Source organism: Macaca fascicularis, chromosome 1, assembly GCF_037993035.2.
Source record: "Macaca fascicularis isolate 582-1 chromosome 1, T2T-MFA8v1.1".
Lineage (NCBI taxonomy): Eukaryota > Metazoa > Chordata > Mammalia > Primates > Cercopithecidae > Macaca > Macaca fascicularis.
The window spans coordinates 13,010,056-13,016,899 of record NC_088375.1 but is presented as its reverse complement, the minus strand read 5'-3'; the positions used below and the strand labels follow the sequence as shown (position 1 = coordinate 13,016,899).

Below are 6,844 nucleotides of genomic sequence, written 5' to 3'. Positions count from 1 at the left end.
TTATCTTTCTGACTTTTTGATGTATCCTCTAGTATGGTCACTTGTCTTTGCCTTATTTCTAATTTTTTTTTTTTTTTTTAATGTTCAACTGACTGCTTAGTTTCTCTTTTCTTTGAAAGACTCTTGATGTAAATAAGCCTTCTATCCCAATCAGTGGCCTCTTTAATTATATCTTCTCACGTTTGCTTTCTGGTCTTTACCGACTAATTTCTTCTAATTTCTCAGAAATTTGCAAGGGTGAATCACAATGCCTCCAAGCCATGATTCCCAGAATCAGAAAACTGCTTTTTAAATTTGAGGTAGACTGAAGCATTTTTCATCCACATATACGATATGATCTAATACACCAGCCTTTGCTTTCTGGACCTCAGCATTTACCTCTGCCAGGTGAATGTTTTCCCAACTTGCATGATGACTGCTTCTTGTTGAAAGCATCTGGGAAAATCCGAAGCCCTTTCCACCTCAACAGCACAGGCTGGGCAGGTGTGGTGGGCTCACCCTGTAATTCCAGCTGTTTGGGAGACAGAGGCAGGAGGATTACTTGAGTCCAGGAGTTCAAGACCAGACTGGGCAACATAGTGAGACCCTATCTGTATTAAAAATAAATTTGTCAGGCATGGTGGCACATGGCTGTAATTTCAGCTACTTGTGAGGCGGGAGATTGCTTGAGCCCAGAAGTTCGAAGCTGCAGTGAGCTATGATCACGGCACTGCACTCCAGCCTGGGCAACAGAGTGAGACCCTGTCTCAAAACAAACAAAAACAGCACGAGGCTGGGTACAGCGGCTCATGCCTGTAATCCCAGCACTTTGAGAGGCCGAGGGGGGCAGATCACTTGAGGCCGGGAGTTCGAGACCAACCTGGCCAACATGATGAAACCCTATTTCTACTAAAAAATACAAAAATTAGCCAGGTGTGGTGATACATGCCTGTAATCCCAGCTACTCGGGAGGCTGAGGCATGAGAATCACTTAAGCTTGGGAGGCAGAGGTTGCAGTGAGCCGAGATCACACCACTACACTTTAGCCTGGGCAACAGAGCGAGACTCTGTCTCAAAAACAAACAAACAAACAAACAAACAAAAAAACAGCACTAGACACTTGACTGCTAGATTGCACATGAGCAAATGGATCTGAGGCTAGAGATTGCGAAAGAAGCCTAAGCCACCTTCCAAGATGTGAAGAATTGGGCTGCACGCAGGGAAAGTCCAGAGAGGCAGGGCAAAACGTCAGAACAAGTGACTTCGACTCCTCTTTTTGTTGAAGCCTCTCTGTGACACACAGTTATCCAGCTCGGAACATCTCCGGGTACAGTTTGGCTCCTTATCTGTGGCCTCTTCGAAAAGTGTCAATCATAAGGGTTGAAACACCCGCCTGCATACACGCGCACTTAGTGAATCACGAATTGACACAAGCCTCCAAATTCTTTTTTGAGAGTAGAATAGCACTCGCTGTCCAGTAGAAATATGATGCAGGTCCCAAAGCTGAGCCATATATGCAATTTAAAGTTTTTAGCAGCTGCTTTTATTTATTTTTATTTTTTTAATTATTTATTTATTTATTTTGAGATGGAGTTTTGCTCTGTCGCCCAAGCTGGAGTGCAGTGGCATGATCTCAGCCGATCTCAGCTCACTGCAACCTCTGCCTCTCGTGCCCAAGCGAGTCTCCTGCCTGAACCTCCCGAGTAGCTGGAATGATAAGTGCGCACCACCACGTCCCACTAATTTTTGTATTTTTAGTAGAGACGGGGTGTTGCCATGTTGGCCAGGCTGGTCTCGAACTCCTGAGCTCAGGTGATCACCCCGCCTTGGCTCCCAAAGTGCTGGGATTACAGGCATGAGCCACTGCATCCAGCCATTAGCAGCCTCATTTAAAAAGGTAAAAAGAAATATGACAATGATTGTAATAATGTAATCAATATTAAAAACGATTGTTGGGGGCCAGGCGCGGTGGCTCACGCATGGAATCCCAGCACTTTGGGAGGCTGAGGCGGACAGATACTGAGGTCGGGAGTTCGAGACCAGCCCAACCAACATGGAGAAACCCCCATCTCTACTGAAAATGCAAAATTAGCCGGGGCCATGGTGGTGCATGCCTGTAATCCCAGCTACTCTGGAGGCTGAGGCAGGAGAATCGCTTGAACCTGGGAGACGGAGGTTGCGGTGAGCCGAGATTGTGCCATTGCACTCCAGCCTGGGCAACAAGAGCAGAAGTCCATTTAAAAAAAAAAAAAAAAAAAAGATTGTTTAAGTATTTTACATTCTTTTGCTCCTACTAAGTCTTCAAAACCCAGTGTGCCTTTTACACTAAGGGTGCGTCTCCGTTCCAACTAGCCACAGCTGAAGTGGTCAGCAGCCACATGGGACTGGCGGCCTGCAGGCTGGACAGCACCAGTCCAGGTGTATCCAGCGAGTTGCTGAGGATGGCAGGATGGAAAGGAGGAGTATGAAATCGTGCTGGAATGTCCAAGCAGATTTAATCTTATTGATTAAAGATGTCCACTAGGTGGCGATATATGCAAGGAATGAAAATTTACTATGTGGCTGGCATTGTTAATATATGCAATTATTTGTAGATAAAATTCAGTATTTCCATCATCCCTGCAAGATGAGTAAGAGGATGTTCATTTTGCACATGAGGAAAATGAACCTGAAGCAACCTAGGTGTCTGGTGAAAGGGTTTCCAGCCAGCAACCGGAGGAGGAGGCGGGAATCAAGCCCAGGTGTGTCTGGTGCTGGAGCCCAGAGGCTTCCCAGATCCCCACACTTCATGCTCACCCATCTGCCAGCCACACAGAGGTCCTGGATGTCTGGTGGGCGATGAGCAAGTGACAGAGAGTCTGTGTGATGAGGTTGCTCAGGCTGATGTGACGGCAGTGAGAAGAGGCGTCTCATCTCATCCCTAACCAGATGGGGTTAGGGATGGTGTCCTGGAGCAGCCAACCAGAGAGTGACATCACTGATAAGGAGGCAGATTCACACGCCCTCATCTTTATCAGTGCACGAAATGGCACCCTACGGCCTGCTGGTGACCCGACTGCAGAAAGCTCTGGGTGTGTGGCCTCAGTCCTGTGCCTCAGTCCATGTGGCCTCAGTACTGTGCCAACGGGCCAAGATGGCGACGAGCTACTTTGAGGCCAACGAGTACATCCACTATGACCTGCTAGAGAAGAACATTAACATTGTTCGCAAACGACTGAACCGGCCTCTGATCCTCTTGGAGAAGATCGTGTATGGACACCTGGATGACCCGGCCAGCCAGGAAATCGAGCAGGGCGAGACATACCTGTGGCTACGCTGGACCGCGTGGCCATGCTGCAGTTCATCAGCAGTGGGCTGCCCAAGGTGACCGTGCCATCCACCATCCAGTGGCCATCTGATAGAGGCTCAGCTTGGGGACGAGAAAGACCTGCGCCGGGCCAAGGACATCAACCAGGAAGTTTATAATTTCCTGGCAACTGCCTGTGTCAAATATGGTGTGGACTTCTGGAGGCTTGGATCTGGAATCATTCACTAGATTATTCTGGAAAACTATGCATACCTTAGGGTTCTTCTGATTGGCAGTGACTCCCACATCCCCAATGGTGGCAGCCTGGGGGGCATCTGCATTGGAGTTGGGGGTGCCGATGCTGTGGAGATCATGGCTGGGATCCCCTGGGAGCTGAAGTGCCCCAAGGTGATTGGCATGAAGCTAACGGGCTCCCTCTTCAGTTGGACCTCACCCAAAGATGTGATCCTGAAGGTGGCAGGCATCCTCATGGTGAAAGGTGGCACAGGTGAAATCATGGAATACCACAGGCCTGGCGTAGACTCCGTCTCCTGTGCTGGCATGGTGACAATCTGCAACATAGGTGCAGAAATTGGGGCCACCACTTCCGTGTTCCCTTACAACCACAGGATGAAGAAGTACCTAAGCAAGACCGGCCGGACAGACATTGCCAATCTAGCTGATGACTCCAAGGATCACTGGACGCCTGACCCTGGCTGCCATTATGACCAACTAATTGAAATTAACCTCAGTGAGCTGAAGCCGCACATCCATGGGCCTTTCACCCCTGACCAGGCTCGCCCTGTGGCTGAAGTGGGCAAGGTGGCAGAGAAGGAAGAATGGCCTCTGGACCTCCAAGTGGGTCTGATTGGTAGCTGCAACAATTCAAGCTATGAAGATCTGGAGCGCTCAGCAGCTGTGGCCAAGCAGGCACTGGCGCATGACCTCAAGTGCAAGTCCCAGTTCACTGTCATCCCGGCCAATGCTTGTGGCCCCTGCATTGGCCACTGGGACAGGAAGGACGTCCAGAAGGGGAAGAAGAACACAATCGTCACCTCCTACAACAGGAACTTCACAGGCCACAGTGACGCGAACCCCGAGACCCATGCCTTCGTCACGTCCCCAGAGATTGTCACAGTCCTGGCCATTGCGGGAACCCTCAAGTTCAACCCAGAGACTGACTACCTGCTGGGCAAGGATGGGAAGAAGTTCAAGCTGGAGGCTCCGGATGCAGATGAGCTTCCCCAAGCAGAGTTTGACCCTGGGCAGGACACCTACCAGCACCCCCACAAGGACAGAAGTGGATAGCACGTGGTTGTGAGCCCCACCAGCCAGCGCCTGCAGCTTCTGGAGCCTTTTGACAGGTGGGATGGCAAGGACCTGGAGGACCTGCAGATCCTCATCAAGGTCAAAGGGAAGTGTACTACTGACCACATGTCGCCTGCTGGCCCCTGGCTCAAGTTTTGTTGGCACTTGGACAACATCTCCAACAACCTGCTCATTGGTGCTGTCAACACTGAAAACAGCCAGGCCAACTCCCTGTGCAGTGCCGTCACCCAGGAGTTTGGTCCCGTCCCTGACACTGCCCGCTACTGCAAGAAACATGGCATCGGGTGAGTGGTGATCAGGGACAAGAACTATGGCGAGGGCTCGAACCGGGAGCATGCATGCAGCGCTAGAGCTTCACCACCTCTGGGGCCGGGCCATCATCACCAAGAGCTTTGCCAGGATCCACGAGAACAACCTGAGGAAGCAGGGGCAGCTGCTCCCGACCTTCGCTGACCCAGCCGACTAAACAAGGTTCACCCTGTGGACAAGCTGACCATTCAGGGCCTGAAGGACTTCGCCCCTGGCAAGCCCCTGAAGTGCGTTATCAAGCACCCTGATGGGACCCAGGAGACCATCCACCTGAACCACACCTTCGACGAGATGCAGATCAAGTGGTTCCACGCCGGCAGTGCCCTCAACAGAATGAAGGAGCTGCAGCAGTGAGGGCGGCGCCTCCCACCACACCCCAGCCCCACCCCCCAGCGCTGGCGTCATGTTCAAGTTCAGCTCCACACACGCCATCAGCCGATCCAATCCATCCAGCCATGGGCTCTGATTCCAAGGCGGTGTGACCAGACATGCTTCCTGCTCCCCTGCTCAGCCTGCAGAGTGACTGTGGTTGGGGGGTTCTTAAAATAACTTTTTAGCCCCTGTCTTTCTATTTTTAGTGTTTGGTTCAGATCTTAAGCAGCTCCATGCAACTGTTTATTTTTATTGACAAGACTCCCATCTAAAGTTTTTCTCCTGCCTGATCATTTCATTGGTGGCTGAAGGATTCGAGAGAACCTTTTGTTCTTGCAAGGAAAACAAGAATCCAAAAAAAAAAAAAAGGCAGATTCAGCAAGCTGCTGTGGGGAGGTGTCGAGGGCAGCTCTTTGGGGGATCACACATAACACCCTGTGGCTAGAATAGGGTCCAGGGTATGCTGTGAGGTGAACATGTGGGGTGAGAGCAGTAGAGATGTCAGCAGTGGGCATGGCACCGTGGGTATTCTACCTCCAGAGCAGCGGGATTTAAGCAGGCAATTGATATGAAGGGTTTTACTACCTAGAGGGCTCCACACCCCAGATGCAGAGTGTTGAGCAAATGAGGCAGCCGGTCCAGGGATGATCCCACCTGCACACTGCCTTTGCAAATTTGAATGACAAGTTTAACCACACGCAGTTACCCTGCAGTGTAGGACGTGGCCTAGCCAACAGAACGGAGCAAGAGTTCTGGAAGGTGCTTGATGTTTGCACCATATGCTGTGGAGTCCCACACGTCTAAACTCGAGCTCTGGCTTTGCCATTCACTGGTATCATAACTTCCGGCAACCCTTAATTTCTGTATCACACAGTAGGAATAATGCTGGGGTCAGTGGGTTAAGTTATGAGGATTAAATGAAGCATTGCTTGCAAAGTCGTGTTACCAAAGCAGTCCCATAGTGGAGTGTTCAGGACCACGAGTGGATGGAGGCACCAGACTCTGAAATTCTCATCCGGTCCCCTCCTGTGTTGCCCGCATGTTAGCACGTGGCCGGGCGGGGATACCTGCCCCACGAGCCACGTGTTCATTCAGGAACTATTCCGACCTTACACACCAGGCCCTGGGGAGGGAAAGATGCTGCCTTCATGGAGCTGATAGCCTGGTCGGGGAGATAGATGGTAGTTAAATGACACAATGAATATATAAATACAACCATGACAAGCATTTCGGAGGGGAACCCCAGGTTCTAATTGGGGAGGTGGAGAAAGCCTTGCTTTGTGTGTTAGTTTCCCAGCACTGTCATGACAAAGTACCACAAACTGAGGGGCTTGAAACAACAGGATTTTATTCTCACAGTTCTGGAGGCTAGAGGATCGAGATTGAGGTTAGGCAGGGCCGTGCACCCTCTGGAGGCTCTGGGGGAGGCTCTTCCTGGCCCTCTCCCAGCATCTGGCATTGCTGGCAGACCTTGGGATTCCTTGGTGGTAGATGCATCACTCCAGTCTCTGCCTTTGCTGTCACATGAACTTCTCCCTCTGTCTGTGTCCAGACATCTCTTTCCTTTAT

At 50.8% G+C, this 6,844-nt stretch overlaps 1 pseudogene; it reads left to right on the top strand.

Moving 5' to 3' along the window:
• Nucleotides 1–1,856: 1,856 nt before the first annotated feature.
• LOC102142256 (aconitate hydratase, mitochondrial pseudogene) lies at nucleotides 1,857–6,001 on the top strand (annotated as a pseudogene).
• The last annotated feature ends 843 nt before the right edge of the window (nucleotides 6,002–6,844 follow it).